Source organism: Cricetulus griseus, chromosome X (assembly GCF_003668045.3).
Source record: "Cricetulus griseus strain 17A/GY chromosome X, alternate assembly CriGri-PICRH-1.0, whole genome shotgun sequence".
In the NCBI taxonomy this organism is placed as follows: Eukaryota; Metazoa; Chordata; class Mammalia; order Rodentia; family Cricetidae; genus Cricetulus; species Cricetulus griseus.
The window spans coordinates 58,375,291-58,397,597 of NC_048604.1; the positions used below are offsets into that span (position 1 = coordinate 58,375,291).

General features: G+C 36.2%; 1 protein-coding gene across 1 annotated transcript in view; it reads right to left on the bottom strand.

Moving 5' to 3' along the window:
• Positions 1-22,307, bottom strand: part of Dach2 (dachshund family transcription factor 2) — a 483,871-nt gene that overhangs the window by 70,067 nt on the left and 391,497 nt on the right. The window lies entirely within an intron of this gene.

Genomic DNA, 22,307 nt, shown 5'->3' on the forward strand with positions numbered 1-22,307 from the left:
CGAAGACAGACTTTACCTCAGAGTAAAGTTTTGGGAAAAGATTTTCCAATCAGATGGACCCAAGAAACAAGCTGGTGTAGAAATCCTAACATCTAACAAATTAGACTTCAAACTAAAATCAATCAAAAGAGAAGAAGGTCAGTTCATATTCATCACAGGAAAAGTCCATCAAGACGTAGCATGATTCTGAAAACCTAGGCAACAAATACAAAGGCACCTAACATTCGTAAAAGAAACATTACTAAAATTTAAATCACACATAAAACCCCACACACTTATAGCATGAGACACTCCACTCTCACCACTAGACAGGACCACCAGACAGAAACTTAACAAAGAAACAAAGGAACTAACAGAAGTTATGGCCTGTTTGGATCAGATATGTATAGAACATTCCATCCACACACAAAAGAATAAATCTTGTTCTCAGCACTACATGGAACCTTCTCTAAAATCGACCACATACTAGGCAACACAACAGATACAAAACCTCAACAGATACAGAAAAACTAGGAATATCCCCCTGTATCTTATTGGACCACCATATTTTAAATTTAAAATTCAACAACAAAATAAATTGCAGAAACCCTACAAATTCATGGAAATTGAACAATGCACAATTGCACCACTCCTACATCAAGGAAGATATAAAACAAAGAAATTAAAGATTTCTTAGAATTCAATGAGAATGAAGACACAACATATCCAAACTTACAGGACATTTTGAAAGCAGTTCTAAGAGGAAAGTTCATAATGACCACGTGAAGAAACTGAAGATTAGTCACACTCGAGAATTAACAGCACAACTGAAAGCTGTAGAACAAAAAGAAGCAAACTCACCCTGGAGGACTAGATGCCAGGAAACAATAAAATTGAGGGCTGAAATAAATACAGTAGAAACAAAGAAAACAATACAAAGAATCAATGTAAGAAAGAGTTGGTTCTTTGAGAAAACCAGCAAGATAGACAAACCTTTATCCCCAAACTAACCAAAAGGCAGAGAAAATCATGCAAATTAACAAAATCAGAAATAAAAAGGGGGACATAACAATGGACACTGTGGAAATCCATAGAATCTTCAGGTCATATTTTGAAAACCTGTACTCCACAAAACTGGAAAATTTAAAGGAAATGAACAATTTTCTGGATAGATATCACTTACCAAAATTAAATCAAGAATAGATAAGCAATTTAAATAGACCTATAACCCCTAATGAAATAGAATCATCAAAATTCTTCCAACCAAAAAAAAAGCCCAGGGCCGGATGGGTTTCTGTGCAGAATTCTACCAGAAATTCAAAGAATAGCTGATACCAATACTCCTCAAATATTTCCACACAATAGAAACAGAAGGTTCATTGCCAAACTCTTTTTATGAGGCTACAATTACCTTGGTACCCAAGTCACACAAAGACACAACTAAGAAAGAGGACTGCAGGCCAATATCCCTCATGAACATTGATGCAGAAATACTCAATAAAATACTGGCAAATAGACTCCAAGAACACATCAGAGAAATCATCCACCATGATCAAGTAGGCTTCATCGTAGGGATGAAGAAATGGTTCAACTTACCAAACTACATCAATGTAATCTGCCACATAAAGGAACTGAAAAGTAAAAACCACATGATCATTTCACTAGATTCTGAAAAAGCCTGTGACAAAATCCAACACCCCTTCATGATAAAGGACCTGGAGAGATCAGGGATAACAGGAGCATACCTAAACATAATACAAGAAATATACAGTAAACCAATAGCCAACATCAAACTAAATGGACAGAAATTCAAATTGATTCCTCTAAAATCAGGAACAAGACAAAGCTGCTCACTGTCTCCATGTCCCTTCAATATTGTACTTGAAGTTCTAGCTAGAGCAATAAGACAACAAATGGAGATCAAGGGGATACAAATTAGAAAGAAGAAGGCAAACTTTCACTATTTGCAGATGATATGATAGTTTACTTAAGTGACCTGAAAAATTCTACCAGGAAACTCTGACAGCTGATGTACACCTTTAGCAAAGTGGCAGAATACAAGACTAATTCAAAAAAAATCAGTAGCCCTACTATATACATAGGAGAAATGGGCTGAGAAAGAAATGAGAAAAACATCACTCTTTACAATAGCTACAAACAACATAAAATATCTTGGGATAACACTAACCAAACAAGCGAAAGTCCTATATAGCTAGAACTTTGAGTCTTAAAATAAAGAAATTAATGGAGATACCAGAAAATTGTAAGGATCTCCCATACTCTCGGATAGATAGGATCAACATAGTAAAAATGGCAATCCTGCCTAAAGAAATATACAGATTCAATGCAATCCCCATCAAACTACAGGCACAATTCTTCACAGACCTTGAATGAACAATACTTAACTTTACATAGAAAACAAAACGACTCAGGATAGCCAAAACAACCTTGTACAATAAGGGAACTTCCAGAGGAATCACAATCCCTGACATCAAGCTCTAACATAGAGTTATAGTCCTGAAAACAGCTTGGTATTGGCACAAAAATAGACAGGTAGACCAATGGAATCAAATTGAAAACTATGATATTAACCCACACACTTATGGCCATCTGATTTTTGACAAAGAAGCCAAAAATATACGATGAAAAGAAGAATCTTTAACAACTGGTGCTGGCATAACTGGAAGTGGACATGTAGAATATTGTAGGTATATCCATATCTACCACCACGCACAAAACTTAAGTCCAAATGTATCAAAGACCTCAACATGAATCCAACCACACTGAACATCTTAGAAGAGAAAGTAGGAGGTTCCCTTGAATGTATTGGTACAGGAGACTGCTTCCTGAACATAACACCAGTAGCACAGACATTGAGATTGACAATTAACAAATGGGACCTCCTGAAACTGAGAAGATTATGCAAGGCAAAGGACATAGTCAACACGACAAAATGGCAGGCCACTGAATGGGAAGGGTTATTCACCAACCCCACATCTGACAGAGGGCTGATTTCCAAATATAAACAGAAATCAAGAAGCTAATCGCCAAAACACCAAACTGTAGGGAGACACCATAGCCATTCCTCCTAAGAGGTGGCTAGAGTTCTGCCTGAGCACGCCCATCAGGGCGTGGTCAAGGTAATGTCAGGGTGATGGGGAAAGGCTTTAAAGAGACAGAGAAGGCACATGGTGTGCCCTCTCTGGGCTCCCTTGCCTTGCTGCCTCTGGCAAGCTCTGGCTTGCATTTGGCTGACTTTCTTAGTGGATTCTGTAGCCACGCCTGCTAAGGGCGTGGTCAGGGTGATGTAGGGGAAGAGGGATGCTTCCATCTTTGGCTTGCTGTACTTACTGCTGCTACACCGGCTGGATAGGTCACTCTGTAAGTAAGGCTTTTCCCTATCAAATTCCCTTGTATTTTTATCTGGCTCTGTATTGGTAATTTCCCACATTAGGCATTTATCTATTAAAAGATATCCTAACCTCATGGATTTTGTATCTTCCTTAATACCAAACAATTCAATTAAAAACTGGGGTTCAGAACTAAATAGAGAATTCTCAATAGAGGAATCTAAAATGGCTGAAAGACAGTTAAGAAAGTGTTCAACATCTTTAGCCATCAGGGAAATGCAAATCAAACAACTCTGAGATACCATCTTACTCCTGTCAGAATGGCTTAAATCAAAAACACCAATGACAGTCTGTGCTGGAGAGGATATAGAGAAAGGGGACACTCCTCCACTGCTGGTGGGAGTAAAAACTTGTGCAGCCACTTTGTAAAACAGTATGGTGGTTTCTTAGGAAATTTGGAATCAGTCTACCTCATGATTGAGCAATTCCACTCTTGGGTTTATACCCAAATAATGCACATTCATACAACAAAGACATATGTTCACCTATGTTGATTGCTGTATTGTTTGTATTAGCCAGAACCTGGAAGCAACCTAGATACCCCTCAACTGAAGAATGGATGGAGAATATGTTGTACATTTACACAATGAAGTATTATTCAGCGGGGGGGGGAGGCAATGAAATCTTGAAATTTGCAGGCAAATGGATGGAACTGGAAGAAACCATCCTGAGTGAGGTAGCCCAGTCACAGAAAGACAAGCATGGTATGAACTCACTCACATATGGATATTAGACATAGAACAAAGGATTACCAGCCTACATTCCACACCACCAGAGAAACTAGGAAACAAGTAGGACCCTAAGAGAAAAATACATGGCCACCTGAAGAAGAAGGTGAAAGGGACAAGAATTCCTGAGCAAATGGAGAGCATGGGGGGGGGTTGGGTGGAAGAAGGGAGGAGTTAGGAAAAAGAATTGGAGAGACTGAAGTGGGATGAGAACATGAGGGAACGGGAAGACTGAAACAGGGGAGAAATAGAAGAGAGCAAGAAAACAGATACCTTAATAGAGGGAGCCATTATAGGTTTAAAGAGAAATCTGGCACTAGAGAAATGTTCAAAGATCCACAAAGATGACCCCAACTAGAATCTAGGCAGTAGTGGAGAAGCCGCCTTTGATGCCCTTCCCTTGTAATGAGATTGATGACTACCCCAATTGCCATCCTAAAGCCTTCATCCAGTAGCTGGTGGAAGCAGAAGCAGACACTCACTACTAAGTACTGTGCCATACACCTGGAATCCATTTGTAGAGAGGAAGGAGGGGTGAGCAAAGGAGGAAAGACAAGACTGTGCTGGAGAAACCTGCAGAAACAGCTGACCTGACATATTGAGAGCACTCGGACCGCAGTCGTGTAAAGTTGTGGAACCAGCATTGGACAGAACCAACCCCTGTGAATGTGGGTGCCAGTTAGGAGGCCTGGGAACTCTATGGGAACTCTAACAGTGGAACCAATATTTATCCCTAGCACACAAATGGACTTCAGGAGCCTGTTCCCTATGGTGGGGTACTATTTCAGCCCAGATACATAGAGGAGGGCCTAGGCAGATGTGACAGACAATGATGATCCCCCATGGAAGGCTTCACCTTCCTTGGGGAGAGAGTGGGGTATGGGCTGGGGGCATTGGTAGGGGACATGGGAGAATAGGCAAGAGAGGGAGCTGGGGGAGATTGATATGTAAGATGATTGTTTTTAAATTTAAAAAAGGAACAAATTTAGAAAAGAAAAAAGCAGGTGAGAAACACAACCAACACAATGTTAACATCTGGTTTCAAAATGAGTACATGTATGGGTGCAGAGAGAGAGATGAGAGAGAACTCATAAATGATTACAAATATAGGTGTGGTGTGATGGTTATTTTGTCCAGACTGAAATACATTCATGCAGTGTCTGAAAAATAGCATTGTTTTTCAATTAAAGATCCCCATGAACTCTGGAAAATTGTTAAATTGTGCATCTAATACACCATGGTTAGTTTTTCTGAATGTAGAAATGCTAGTAAACTGTGTGCTTCAAATTATCAGAATTTATAGTTCACATATGCTGAATTCTATCAACACAATCTCCTAAAAATCATAAGACATAATACTGTGTTTAACAAACTGACAAAAAGTTATCCTAATGTCAATTCTTTAGTATTGCTTTGATTTTTGTATCTTAAATAAAGAACGTTAATAAAAATAAAATATTCTTATTCTTTCATAGTATATGGTATGACTTTTAGGATTCGCCATTATAAAATTTCTATAGAACACTGAAGCTACTCAATATGCTTAAGAATTTTACATTGACATTTCAGTCTGAACACTAAGTTAATATGATCAATATAAAAACTAAATTGTTGTGTTTACATACATATGAAATGAATATGATACACCAATATACATGCAGGTACAGTGAATATTCTATAAAGTGTTTCATCCATAATTCATTCCTTACTCCAATTGCTATGTTTAATTTTCTATAGTCACAGCATCAACATCCCAATCTTCATAATGTTAAGAATTAGTTTATCAAGCCTATGCTTTTATGTTTTCATATTGACATTGGGTGACAAACTCAAAATTTATAAATCCCCTAAAGAAAAATTTTAAATTAAGATAATGAAAAGATAAATAAAACTTATTACTTCATTAGCAGTATTTAACATTTTACAATATCATTTCAGCAGGCAGAATGATGCCATTTTCCTTTTAAAGATATCCATTCCATGATTAAAAAAAATACAGACTGGTACATAAGCTAGCTTGTTGGAGCCCATTCCCTATGGTGGGATGCCTTGCTCAGTCTTAATGCATGGGAGAAGGGTATCTCAATTGCCAGGAAACTGAACATATATATTATGTATTGTATTATATAGCCAAAAGTACTATGCAGATGTGATTCAACCTATTATGTTAGGTTTATCATATTAGTTTTTTAATCCTATTTTATTGCAAGGTTTCCTAAAATGCAAAAGATTTAAAAAGTGTTAAAAAGATGTGATATTGCTTGCATTGGAGATATGACAGGCTATGCATCAAGAAGCAAATAGCACAAAAGATGAAGAAACATACTCACTTTTGGACCTAGATAAAGGAATATAGGTTTGCTAACACCTTAATTTTGGCCTCACTAAACCTCTGTCTTATTTTTGACCTACAGAATTATAACACAACAGATTTGCATTGTTTAAGGCCTTGAATTTATGGTAATTCAATGGTATGCTTATTGGTATTTTGTCAACTTGACTCAAAACAGTCAAAAGACAACATAAAACCTCAATTGAGGAATTATAATCATGAGATTGGCATGTTAGCACATCTGTGGAGCATTTTCTTGATTAATGATTAAGAAGAAATAGTACATCCCCCCCCCAAAATGCTTTTGAGTAAGTTTTATTCTCACAGGAAGAAAAGCAAACTAAGCCAAATACCAATACAGTTATCATTGTATCATTGCACTTTTAAAGTTGCATTTTGAATTATCAGCATTTAGGTAACATTAAATATTTTACTGAAATGAGTTGTAGAGAGTATACAAGCTATAGTATTTGCATTAAAAACAGCTATTATAAGATAGTATATTTTCAATACTTTACTGTAGTTTCTATGTCTTTTTTTTTGTTTCATGAGACAGGGTTTCTCTGTGACTTAAGAACTTGCCCTGGAACTAGCTCTTGTAGACTAGGCTCATCTTGAACTCACAGAGATCGGCCTGCCTCTGCCTTCTGAGTGCTGGGATTAAAGACATGTACCAACAAGCCTGGCCGTTTCTAAGTCTTAAATCAATGAGATTCTAAACAATTCTAAGATACCATCTTACTCCTGTCAGAATGGCTAAAATAAAAAAAAAATACCAATGACAGTCTATGCTGAAGAGGATGTGGAGAAAGAGGAACACTCCTCCACTGCTGGTAGGAGTGCCAACTCATACAGCCACTTTGGAAATCAGTATGGTGATTCCTCAAGAAAATGGGAATCAGTCTACCACAAGATCCAGCAATTCCACTCTTAGGCATATACCCAAAAGAAGCACATTCATACAACAAGGACGTCTGTTCAACGATGTTCATTGCAGCATTATTTGTAATAGCCAGAACCTGGAAGCAACCTAGATGCCCCTCAACTGAAGAATGGATAGAGAAAATGTGGTATATCTACACAATGGATACTACTCAGCAGGAAAAAAAATGGAAACTTGAAATTCGCAGGCAAATGGATGGACCTAGAAGAAACCATTCTGAGTGTGGTAATCCAGTCGCAAAAAGACAAACATGGTATGAACTCACTCATATTTGGATTCTAGACATAGTGCAAAGGATTACCAGCCTACAACCCACAACGCCAGAGAAGCTAGTATACAAAGAGTAGTCTAAGAGAGACATACATGGTCCCCCAGAGAAGGGGAAAGGGACAAGATCTCCTGAGCAAATTGGGAGCATGGGGGAAGAGGAGAGAGCTAGGAGAATGAGAAGGGGAGAAGAGGAAGGGTGAGAAGGATAGGAGGGAACAGGAAGGTTGAGTTGGGGGAAGAATAGAAGAGAGCAAGGTAAGAATTAGCATAATAGAGAGAGACAGATTATAGGTTTAAAGAGAGTTCAGGCACTAGGGAAATGTCCAGAAATCTACTAATATGACACCAACTAACAATCTAAGCAACAGAGGAGAGGCTACTTTAAATGCACTCCCCTGATAATGAGATTGAAGACTAACTTATATCCTCTCCTATAACCTTCATCCAGCAGCTGGTGGAAGTAGAAGCAGACAACCACAGCTAAACACTGAACTGAACTGGAATTCAATTGCAGAGAAAGAGGAGTGATGACCAAAGGGATCAAGACCAGGCTGGTGAAACCCACAGAAACAGCTGACATGAACAAGGGAGAGTTCTTGGTCCCCAGACGGATAGCTGGGAAACAAGCATGGGACTGATCCAGACCCCCTGAACATGGGTGTCAGTGAGGAGACCTCAGAAATCTATGGGGTACCCTATAGTGGATCAGTACTTTTCCCTAGCATAGGAATGGACTTCACAGTCCTATGCTAGGACTTTACATTCCTATGCTAGGGAAGGGAGCCTGTTTCACATAGAGGAATACTTCCTCGGCCTAGATACATGGGGGAGGGACTAGGCCCTATCCCAAAGGATATGACAGACTGAATATTTCCCAATGGAAGGCCTCACCCTTTAGGAAGCAGAAAGGGTATAGGATAGGTAGGGTCTTAGTTGGAGGGGGGCAGGAGAGGAGGGTAGGGAGGGGGAACTGGGATTGACATGTAAAGCAATCTTGTTTCTAATTTAAATAAAAAATGGAGAAAATTTCATCATGTCACATAAAAAGGGATAGTCTGAGAGTAATTAGAATGCATTATACAAACACTTGAATTTGTTAAAGAACAAATTTAATGAAAGTTATAAATAGAATAGTAAAAATTTCCCTAAGGCATTCTGAAGTTAGGTTTTTAGGATTGCAAGTAACTTTAGAGAAGACAAATATCATATATCAATTTATAGTTAGGAGTGTTTCAAAAACTTTCTGGAAATGGAAGGTTAATTTTCCCCAAAATAATGATAGCTCTATGAACAACTTCTTCTTTGCAAGTAAACACAACCATTTTTCAGCCCCATAATCAGTATGCATCTATTTAGATACTTAACTGCAATGTGCTCTGGTTCATTAGGTGGCTACTGTTGTGTCGCAGTCTAGTTAAAATTTCACAGCAAGTTAATCTGTTTTATTACAAATGAGAATGCAAGTGATAATGTCCTTGCCATTTGCCAAATATAGGGTTAACAGTATTTGCAACCAATCAATAAGGGCATTTAAAAAGAAAATTGTAAATCTAAAACTCCAATCATTTTTTACTCATTGATGACTTCATTTTATGTGTCATTTATGACTTTTACAACCCTGTTCCTCTTCATGTATTTCATTCACATCCCATCCCATCAAAACAGCTGTAGCTCCTGCAAAGCACTGCTGAATTGTTCAGATTCAAAACAGCAAGGAGAATTTGTGAAGTCGGAATATTAGCACACAATTAAAACCTTGTTTTTCCTACAATTAGTAAATTATCTTTAACCATAACCCCAATTATAACAAGAATTTGTATAGTTCAATGGTTAGAAATAAAAAGGAAAACATAACTGTGAGAAATAACATACCATTTCATTATGTTGAGATGTATCACAAATGGACAAAGAAGACAAATTATTTGAAATTATATTGCGTATTCAGACAGAGAACGAGAAATTCTTACATGATTCATTTTTTACAGGGTTCAACACAGGAAAAATTTGTAAAATTTACTTTGTTAGCACTAAAATATGTATCATTTTATGGAGATCATTTACTTCATCTCAATACATCCTTTTACTTCTTTGGAAATGTGGTAGTATATCCAGAACATTTATAGTCCTAATATGTTTGAATTAGACATTTCTGTCATTTGGTTATATGCAAGTGTATATGTGATTCATTGATTTTTAATGATAACTACCACATTATTGATCTTTTCATTCTGATACTTTATTATATCAATTATTTAAAGCATTCAATAGAATTTTGTAATATATAACTTACCCTTTCACTTTATTTAATTTGAGTTAAACTTGAACCATAGTAACTTTTCCAAATGTTAATCTATTAATGAGTTCCTAAAGAATTTAATGGTATTTCACTACATAGGGGATGGCTTTTGGAAGTTTATCTGAACGGCAGATATTTTATCTTTATATTTATCCTGATACTTTATATGTGATTGACATGATCTTTCTCTATTTTCACCACAGGTCTATAGAAACAGAGCAGCTTGAAACTTTACAGACTTTAGTAATAAAACCAAGAAGGGGTGATAAAATATCTGTTGTTCATTGTTGCTTCTCACTTAGATTACCACTAGTTGTAGGTTAGAATTGCATACCTAGACAGTTGACAGTTACAGTAATAAAATCAGTACATTCTATGGATCTCCATAAATTCATGTTAACATTCATTATGTGTTCCACAATCATAAATTCACTCCTTTATATAAATTGCATAAATGGGCATATCATTTTTCACAGACTTAGCAGAAAACAGGGTAGGATTCTATTGGGAAGAAACAGAAAAAAGTGCCATTTGGTAATTGTGAATTTCCCTATTCTAGGATTGGACTTTTGAATATGTATATATGTATATGCATCTAATAATTTATGAAACAAAAGCTCCTATCTTTTACCTCCACAGGTGGCTACATAATTTACAACTAAGAAAGAATAATTTAGATAAATTTTTAAATGTTCTGCACACTCTAAATGTGCAACCTATGTGATGTTTGGATAAAGGGCCCTCTCACCATTCCTGAGTGAACTACTTACCCTGGAAGAGGATGACAGATTAAGGAAATCGAATACAATATCTGTTCATAGCATGTAAATGGACTCAAGTGGCAGAATGCATATTCAGTGGAAAATGCATGGCTTCTAAATTATGTTGTGGACTTGGAACTCTGCCACTCACCCAAACAAATAAACAAACAAAGACAAACAACCCTCTTTTTCAGATCCAGTGTATCTTCTTCTCATGCCCTAAAAGATAGTAATAGCTTTGTTTTGCTATAGAACACAGAATAAGATTTAAGTAGTGAATTTCAGTAAATTCAAATAATCACAAAAAACCCTGTGTTGACTAATTTTAATACCAGATGTTCACATGCTAATGCCACTGCCTTGTGACCACTTCCTATCAATTCATTAATTGCCAGATGCTCAGCCAAACTAGAGACACAGCTAAGCAGATGATATTGGTAAAGAGCCAGATATCTTCTTTCTTCTTAAATTCCTTAGATTTATCAGTGAAAACTGTGGCAAAATGGCATTGAAAAGCTTCTGACAAATGCAGAAAATAATATATAAGACACCAGGGTCTCAAGCAAGGAATATACCTATGTAGCAGTCATGATTTTTGCTTTCATAATTTTGCCACATACAGTGATATGTAACACTTGCCAGGCTAATGATCATAATAAAATTTCCAATTCATGTTATAGTTATATTACTTATTAGCTACAAATTCTAAAAGCTGAGCTGACACTGAAAGGATCTGAGCCAGAACTGAAATCTACTATGTGCCTGGCATAGCAACATTCTCAAAATAGTTTCTGACAAAATAACAAGAACAGCTAGAGCAAACATTTGTTTGAAACTATAATGTTTACCACTTTTGGAATTAAAGCCTGTATTGCTGATTATTGACATTGAAAATATTTGCTCAAGATTAATAAACATTAAGTTCTTAACCTTAATACAAATATGTTTTGAGTTCCTCATAACTCATATTATGGATTGATGGAAGGCCTGTGGTTGTTATTATATGGCATGCAGATGCCTAACCTCTGAAATAAAGACTAAATAGTCCAAATGAAAACATTGGATAGTTAGGTAAGGTAAATTAACACTCACATCAACTTTTCCTTTCCTTTTTATTTGACATTTTCAAACATTTATATCAGGAATTTTACTAGATTTTAACCCACATTCTCTTTTCTTATCCTTCTTCCTATCTCACTCAAACCATTCTGTCCTTCCTATGCCCATGCTTTCCTTCTGTGTGTGACCCACAGAGTTTAATTAGTCTTTTGTCCAGACATGAGTTGAAGGTTATTTCCTGGAGCAATGAGAACTTTTCAGGGAATATGTCATTGAAGAAACTGCTAGTAGTACCCCAGGGAAAGGTGCAGATCAACTTTCATATTGGTATGTGCACCCTTGGACTGGGGAAATGGCTCAACAGTTAAGAGAATATATTTCTTTTTCAGAGGATCCAAGTTTAGGTCCTAGATCCTAGGACAGATACAATACAGCTGCCTGTAACTCCATTTTCAGAGATGTCTACTGTCTCTTCTCTCCATAGGCAGCTGCATACATATACCCACACAGACACAAATACACACACACACACACACAATTAAGATGAAATCCTAAAATGTACTGTATGTACCCTTTTCTAGCTCCCAATTGAATAGACTATTGTTCTTTCTTTCTTTCTTTCTTTCTTTCTTTCTTTCTTTCTTTCTTTCTTTCTTTCTTTCTTTCCTTTCTTTCTTTCTTCCTTCCTTCCTTTCTTTCTTTCTTTCTTTGTTGCAAGCCTCCTCTGGGGGCTAATTCTTTTTATTTTTTTATTTTCATTAGAAAAAAGATGATTTTGCATGTCAAACCCAGTTCCCTCTCCCTACCCTCCTCCCCTGCCCCCACAACTAACACCGTACCTAACCCATACCATTTCAACTTACCAGGGAGAGTGAAGCCTTCCATAGGGAGTCTTCAGAGTCTGACATCCTTTGGGATAGGGCCTAGGCCCATCCCCATATGTCTAGGCTCAGGGAGTATCCCTCTATATAGAACAGGCTCCAAACCTCCATTCCTATGCTAGGGATAAGTACTGATCTACTACAATAGGCCCCATAGATTTCCAAGGTCTCCTCACTGACATCCACATTCATGGGGTCAGGATCAGTCCCATGATGCTTTCCCAGCTATCAGACTGGTGACCAAGAACTCTCCCTTGTTCAGGTCAGCTGTTTCTGTGGGTTTCACCAGCCTGGTATGGACCCATTTACTCATCACTCCTCCTTCTCTGCAAATGGATTCCAGTTCAGTTCAGTGTTTAGCTGTGGGTGTCTGCTTCTACTTCCATCAGCTGCTGGATGGAGGCTATATGATGGCATATAAGTTAGTCTTCAATCTCATAGTCAGGGGAGGGCATTTAAGGTACCCTTTCCTCTGTTGCTTAGATTGTTAGTTGGTGTCATATTAGTAGATCTCCAGAGATTTCCCTAGTGCCTGAATTCTCTTTAAACCTATAATGTCTCCCTCTATTATGGTATCTCTTGCTCTCTTAGGTAACCCAGTTACAAAAAGACAAATATGGTATGTACTCACTCATATATGGATTTTAGACATAGGGCAAAGGATTACCAGCCTACAATCCACACCACCAGAGAAGCTAGGAAACAAGGAGGACTCTAAGAGAGACATACATGGTCCCCCAGAGAAGGGGAAAGGGAAAAGATCTCCTGAGCAAAGTGGGAGCATGGCAGGAGGGAGAGGGAGCTAGGAGAATGAGAAGGGGAGAAGAGGAGGGGTGAGGAGGACATGAAGGAGCAGGAAGATTGAGTTGGGGGAAGAATAGAAGAGAGCCTACTTATTTTTTAAGGTAAAGCACAAGCAATAACCAAGACAAGAGAGAGGGACCCATCCATGAACATAAGCCTAATGCGTTAGCATCCTGTACCCACATAGCAATAAGAGATCTTTCATAAGAACCTAATGAAAGGGAAGTTCTTTTGATGTAGTCTAGTTATAGATCATATTCGTCATGGCTTATTACTATTGCATTATGCCTTATAAATCATAATAAATTAACATTACGTAATACCATATACCAAAGCATATACCAAACAATGTTTCAAGTGTGTTTACAAATTTTGTATCTTTTAGTATTATGTTAATGCTAAATTTATAATCCTACTTTTGTTTTAAGAAGAGGCAAACTAAGACACAGGGAGATTAAGTAGTTTGACTCAGGTTACATGACAAAGATTGATAACAGGATTATTATCCACACAAATAGCTATTGTCCCATACAATCTTGCAAGACACCTATTTTATGACTGAGTCTTATTTAACTAGCAATGTACAATGCCTACCCTCGTAAGTCATTTTATTGTTCCATATGTATTTCATTTTCATATTTTTCAATTTTTAACTCCTAGTTATTACCCCTGGATTGAAAGAGTACATCTGGGAATATTGAGGGTTATAAGATTCAGGAAGGAAACAAAACTCATGAAGTTCATAAAGTAAGATTGGAAAAGCTCCTTCCAAAAGCATACATAAGTAGTTAACGACTGCTGTAGACAATAGATTCTCTAATCGACTTATCTGTCTGTAAATTGTGAAGGGAGCTTTAGAGTTAGTTTTCTTGAATTGTCACCAGTGCTGTGGTGTACTCCTCAGTAGCAAACCTGATAAATAACGGGTCAACTGCACTTCTATAAATCAATCCAATAAATTTAACAGTTCCTTAAGCATGTGTTGAGGGATAATTTGATAATTTATTTGGTTCTTTGTAAGTGACCATCTTCTCTGAGACAAACATTTTTTATATCTCCTGAAGGTGGGAAAATCACACAACATAGACAGTGCCCAAACACACCCTGACAGAACCAAATGTAAATTGTGTAACTTGGCTATATGACCCATTGTTGGTATATCCAAATGATGGTGATCATTATAAGGGGTAAAGTGATCCTGGCCCATCTCAACATGTCTACATTTTCCCACATGGTATGGGAAGATGTGCTTCTTTGTTGCAGTGGTTGCTGTATTCTCTGTGTTGATTAATCACATCAGAGAGTTGTGTGTTCTTCAGGAGAACCTCTAGATATCACCTTCTTTATGATTGGATTTGTACACCCCCTTGATTAGTGTAGCCTAACACACTAGTATTAGGAAGCCTTGAAAATGAGCAGACCCGTGATTAGAGAATATACTGCAGTCCCTAAGACTAGCACATATAAGACAAAATTGCTGATAAAACACTATTGCAGTTGTGAATGTATAGCCATTATAGTACATAATATTATGTGCAATTAAGGTTAAGATGACAGCCTGTTGGGAAATTTCTCACTGTGTAGAGTAGAGATTATAATAGGAAAAGCCATATGAGTAACATATTCTGTGTTAAAGTGTTCTTTCTCAGACTCTAAAACTTAGAATTTATAGGAAGGGCTGGATAGTAAATAAGAAGAGACAAAGGTAGGAATATTCCACAATTACCCTCACATATGATCTATACAATAGAATAAAGGGCAACCTATGTTGGAACATACAAAGGGATGCCTTAATAATGACTCAGTATAGGATACCCAATACAGGAAGTTTTCTACATTTGAACTGCTTAATTGGGAAGAACTTTTAAATAGAAAGTGAAAGAGTCTCTCATGCAATTGGGTATGGAGACAAAATCAATCTGAGAAAAGAAAGTAAATAATGTCAATATTCATTCCTTGTTTTTTTTTTTTAAAAAAAAAAGGTTTCATAATCTCAGGCAGTGCCAGGGAAACAAGTCCCTGATGGACTGGGTAATATGAGTCATTAGGGACATTTGGTTACCATTTTCTGAATATTAAGGACTAGAAGATAATGGAGAAAGATAGACATTACTTAGATAGAGAACTGGGCATGAAAAAGGCTGCAATTAATGCTGGGTTCACTGGCCCTGATGGGAATGTGTAAACAAGACAGTTAAACAATAGGTTAATTCAGCAGGATCCTAGATACTGTCTGGTTTAGTGGCTTTCTGGCTTTCTTGATCCCAGTGATAGGACATTATCATTATTAGGTAGAAGAAGCTTTGGTAAATCTGAGTGACTTAGGCATCCATGTAATTTGGCTCCATAGTATGATAAGGCAATCAGAAAAACATAAGAAAATAGAAAGCCAAGTAACAGGATTTGTCTGGATCACTTGAAAGCAAATATGACATGACTTGGCAAGACTTGTTGAGCTGGAGGCAGGAAAAAATTACAGAAAGAAAAAAAAACAGTGCTGTTAAACTTAAGAGTTTTCATATAAATAAAAGGTCGTAAATTGTGTAAATGATAGAACAGTGCAAATTTAAAGGATTAATCTTGACCCAGTGATGAGTAGTTATGTTCATTTCCCTACTTAAGAAAGGTATACTGGAATTTCTGATTCAGCATATGAAACTCTCAGAAATTGTATCTAAGAGAGAGGTTCCAGTTCTAGCCAATTCAGAATCCCACACTCAGTCAGACCCAAGAATCCAGCAGAATGACAGGCACAGCAGGCTAGAGAATTAGCTCATCGCCTCTAGGCTCTGTGCCAAGTCAAGCAGCTTGAGCAGGTCCCACTGAGCCCATCAGGATTGGACATAGGCATATGAAGGAAACCCCAATGCAGCACCCCAGGATAAGGAAGCTGAATGGCTCATGAAAAATGATTACAGATTATAGAGGACTTAATATGATAAGGCCTGCCATTCACACTGCTACACCTAATATTTTTCTTTTAATGAACAATTCATATAAGTCATGGGATTCTTTCGTGCTGTAATAGACCATGTTGATGTGTTTACTTTAGTATCTACTTAGTTGCCAACCTCTGGTGTCAACTGGAAACTGTTTGAATTGGATGGTGGTCATGCTTCATAAGGCTTGACCATACTTCTGGTGAAAAGTTTTATTTGATGGAAAGTAAAATTTTAAATTGTGTGTTACAGATTTGGAAAAGCATCTGGCAGAATAGTAAAAGCAGAAGCTTGAAGAGTTTGAAATAATGAATTCCATGAGCGTGAGAAAGGGTACGTACATCCAGAAGCCACTGAGGTGTTAAATTAAACCAGGGATTAATGACATCCTTAAGAATAATTCTTATTTTGCTCAATGGATATACTACCAGACCATTTTCTAAACATTTATCTTTGCATCTGAAAATTAGTATAGTTCCCAGTCCTTACCAGAGAAGTGACACCTTGAAGTGGAGAGGGTTAATTCTGAGACTCATAACTGGTCACACTGCAGAAAACATGTGTCTTCAGGATGCTTAGCCAAAATTGGACTTATGGTTTACAAACACCACCCCCAAAACACTCAGGATTAATCATTGAAGATGGAGCAGAAAGACTGAAAGAGCCAGAAGTAGGAGAACACTGCTGAGTAACAATGTCTTCTGGATATGATAGAGCTGTTGCCTCATGAACTCACAGCAGTGGTAGTTGCCCTCGTAAGATAGAGAATATCAAAATTTCATCATGGAGAGGGGAGAGTCCTTTGAAGCCCTAATGCCTAGCTACAAAGATATATGCAGGCAGTGGATACTGAGGGAAGGAAGTCAGTTTTCTTTATGCATATCATCTCTGGTAGGTTGCTCATGCTCTAGTGAATAGTCCTACTGCCATGTAAATATATAAAGAACTAATCAGACTCAGTATATTGATAAAAGAATACATGAAGTTAGAAAAGTATATGTTTGAGGTAGTCTTGAAGGGGGTGGAGGAATGGAAGGTAGATATGATCAGCACACTATATATGTATGAAATTCTAAAATACTTAAAAAGAAATATTAAAAGAACACTATTGGCCAAGGAAAGAGTTGAGGTTATTGCCACTGCTGTTGGATTCATAACAGTATTAGAATGTACGTGCCTACTGCTCAAGATGAAATATACTTGGATATAGGACATGGGGACAGCAATTTTCATCCCTGATGGCTAACTTTCAAAATACTAGGAGTTTTCTTCCATGTTGTTCTTGTAGAATTTTGGCAATAATCCTGATGCAAACTCTGTGATGCACTGTTAAAATGCCAGATAAGATGTGCCTGTTGGTATCACAATGGCAGAAATTTCATGAATTTTAGGAAAAACTTTATAATTGGATTAATACCATTTCACAGGACATAACTCTTGTCTAGAACCATAAGATAGAAAAAAGGCTTGTCAGTAGGGTATTAATTGGTCCCCTTGAAGAAAGAACTGCTATAAAATTCGAGTTACATGTCTGTCAAATTTCCTTCTGTCAAATTATTACTGCTGTCACCTTCAATCAGTTATGGGGACCAATTACTTTTTTTTAATGACTGGTATATTGTAGAGACTCATAAGTGGCTATATTCCTAAAAACTAGTGACTGTTTCTGTGACATGATGGCTAATAGTGAAGGAAGATATATGGGCAGGATATCCAGGCAGTGAGTAGGTTGAAGGAGGAATTTAGGCTTGGGAAGAAAAAGAAAGAGATGGCAGAGAGACATCAGGGGCCAGACAGACAGACATGGAGGAAGCAGGAAAGTAGGACATATAAAAAAGAAAGGTAAAAATCCCTGAGGCAAAATATAGATGATTAGAAACAGGTTAAATTGTTGTAAGAGCTAGTGTGACAATCCAAAGCTAAGACCAACCATTCATAATTAATAATAAGTCTCCATTTCTTTATTTGGGAGCTGGTTGAAGAACCAAAGAAAATTCCAACTACTGTTCACAGCTCCCCAAGAAGAATAATACAACAAAGCAGAGATATGCAATCATTTGTACACATTAACAATTTGCTAAATTACACTTATTCTGTATTCAAACTGACAATAATAGAAGAAATAATAATTCTCTGCAGACTCTTCTTTCTGTGTATTTCAATCACAAGGCTAATTGAAATACACAGGTTGATGTGTGTGTGTGTGTGTGTGTGTGTGTGTGTGTGTGTGTGTGTGTGTGTGTGTGTGTCAGAGCATGTATATATGTCAGGGGAGAACTTAAGAGAGTTAGTTCTCTCCTTCCTACATGCAGGTCCTAGTTACTGAGCTTAGCATAACTTTTCCAGCTACTCTCACTTAGCCATCTCATGGGGTTACCATGTTGATTTTTTTAATTTTATTTATTTTTTATTAGTTCAAAATAGGAACAAGCTTGTTTCACATGTCAATCCTTTCTCCCTCTCCTCCCCTCAACCCTCCTACCCCACCACAAACTGCCCCCCACATCCACCCTCCAATCCCCTGGCAGGGTAGGGCCCTCAACAAGCCCATCCCACGTGAAGGGATCCACCCTTGCCCTGGACACATGAGGAAGGGCCTAGGCCCTACCACGTTGATTTTTAAATTGACTTACTGTTTACTTTTGAAAGATAACTGATGATTTTGGACTTTTCACCTACAATGTTATAATGCAGTTCAAGCCAGTAAATTTTTCTGCAATAGAAAAATTTTTGCTTGTTTTTTGCCTACTAATATATTAGCTACAAATAACATGTAGTTGTTGACTAATTGAAATGTGACCAATTGCAAGTGAGGAATTCTGGAATTCATATGATTAATTGATTAAAGTTGAAATAGCTACATGTAGCAAGTATCTGCTACTTCAGTTGTCTGAGATGTAGTGGGAATAATCTATGTAACTAAAATTTATTCAAAAACAAGTTCATAGAACTGAACAAATCTATTAACAACAATGAATATATATCATTTCTCATATGTCTATGACTTCAAAACACATCAATGATTTCCTTTTCCTTTTGGCAGGAAAGAAAGTTTTTCACACTATGGTGGAAATATTTATATAAATTAAAGAAAGCAGTTCAAATAGAATTATGTCCAACCATCAACAAATTTCAAGTCACTTTGTGTTAAAGGGCCAGCTATAAATTATATTCATTGTCAAATTTCTTATTTGTTTTTGTAGGTTTTCCAAACTTTAATGCTATGTTTTCCTGAAGAAATATTAATGGATAGGTAAAATGACTGGAAATTTATTTTTATTTGTCTTAGTGAACATTCAGGATATTAACTCAGAGATGTTAGTTTGCAAAAGATTTCACATTTTTGTAAGGATTTAACACAAATATGTTCTATTGGATTCTGTTCCTCCAGAGTCAATGTTAAATATTCTGTAATTTTGTGATTTATTTCCTTTACTTTTACAGAGCATGCAATCAGTCATGGTGAGAATATTTTTGTCACAGAAATTGATTTAAGTTAAAGTAAGTGTGTGTGTGTGTGTGTGTGTGTAAAATCAGTCTAATTGGTTTTGCATTTTGAGAGTTGATTTCTAGGTACACCATTGAATAATAGCTCAAACATGAACGCTAGAAAACTGAACTTCTAAATCAATGATAGTAATCTAAGCTTTTTTATTTGTATATAATATTCAACATAATTTGACTAAGCACATAGGACATTCATAAGCAAATACACTAAATGGCATGTTCAAGTGAATCTGTGAGCATTCAAACAAACAAACATTCAGTGTAACAATATGAAAATAAGATGTATATTCTGGAAAGATTCACTCATTAACACTTGTCTCCACCCAATAACATTCATTGCTCTATTTGTGAGATTATAAAAGAATTACAATATTTCTCCCCTTCATCCTCTCCAGCACTCCCATACAGCCTCATTACTATTGAATTCCTGGTTTCCTTTTTTCTAAATTGTTATTACATGCATACATGCATTCATTTTAAGAAAACTGAACAGTGGAGACAAATATATCATATCAAATTTAGTAAAATTGCAGGCATATGGTTGGGAATAAACTGTAAATTAGTATATGTAGTTTGGCAAGTGTTTTGTGAATTTTCATGAATTGAGTAGAATTAAGCACACTGACTTTTTGAAACTTGTCTTTGTCTCTCATTTTATATATCAAATTTTGTTATTTATCTGTGTTGAAATTGATTCTATTAGTAAATAAACCAACAGATTTTTATGAAGCAAGCCATTGAGATAGTACCTAAAAAAGTAAATTTGTCATAAAGAAGCTAAATTTCATACTTAGAGCATTTATTTATGTATATTTATAATATTTATAAATATTAAAATTTGTGATTGTGTATATACAAATGATAAATTTAATTCAAACATTCTATAAAACAATGTGTAACACTTATTTACATATATTTGTTAAACTTATATCAGAAAGTATTCTATGAATGTAAATGAATAAATGTGATTTTATTTTAATAGTTTCTATATCACTCAGGTATTATTATAACAAAACTTCTCAATATATATGCTTGCCCAATGCCCACACAATTTAATACATTTACCTTAGAGACTGTGCATCATAAAAAGGCCCTTTCAAAGCAATTTATTTTAAAAATAAAAATGAAAGCTCACAATGTACCTTCTTATATTGGGTATCATATTACTAACTCTGTTTTTCAATAGAATTTCCTAACTTTTGTGAGATTGTTTCTTATTAGTAGATACCCAATTTCAAAAAATGGGAAATGCATTCTATCATTTAAGTAACATCTTTGGGCAATTTGTACACAAAATCAATTTTGATTCTCAGTTAAAAAGTGTGTGAAATATTAAGCACAGTCAACATATTAAGAGCTACTTATGGTAAACAGACTTCTACTTAACCACTGAAATATATGAGACTTTATAAAAATTATCACTTTTCAAGTAAAGCCCATCAACTGCAATTCATTTCCTAACATCATATAACCTCCTCTACAAGCTTGATCTCATCGATCTCTCCTATGAATTCCTCTAATATTTGGTGATTTACATATATTATCCATTAGTTTGTCTTCTTAATATAAGTTAAATTGAATATTCATTTACCTCATATTTAGGTTGTGAGCTCTTGGGAGTTAGAAAATGTATCTTATCTCTTTCATTTACTATTCAATATATATGAGAGATAAGATATTTTTCAATAAATGAATGAAGAAAGAATTAATTAATAGGCCTGACTGATTGACTCTTCTTCTACCATACTACATACTCTTATATCATCTCCTCATCAAAAGAAAATAAATATTGGAAAGTATAGTCCATTTGCTATTTGAAAGTGAAGAACAAAGGATGAGGCAAAATAATAGGAAACAGTAATAGTTATAACATATAATTTGTTATCCATCACCTAATTCCCATATACTTTTGAAAAATTATCATATGTGATTTTGAATGTTTGACAAATTATCATAAATATTTTCTTAATGTCTGTTGGTTTTTAATTTTATGCTTATATGTGTGTAGTCTGCTGGCACAATTGTGTATGCATTTTTACACGTGCATGCACCTGTATCTGCATATGTGTGTATGTCCCTGTGTAGCTCCGAAGTTGTCATCAGTTGTCTTTCACTATCTTTCCCTGTTGCATTTTGAGACAGTCTCTCACAGAAGCAAGTGCTCACTGATGGGCTAGCATGTTTGGACACCATGCTCCATGGATGTGGCTGTCTCTATCCTGTCAGTACTCTGGTTACAGAACTACATGACAATTGTTGGATTTTTATGTGGTATTGGTAATATGAACTTAGGTCTTCATGCTTGCATGGTAGCACTTTATCCACTGAGCCATTTCCTCAACCATGCTCTATTGATCTTAACAAATATTTTGTTCACATTATCTTTAGTAAGCCAATG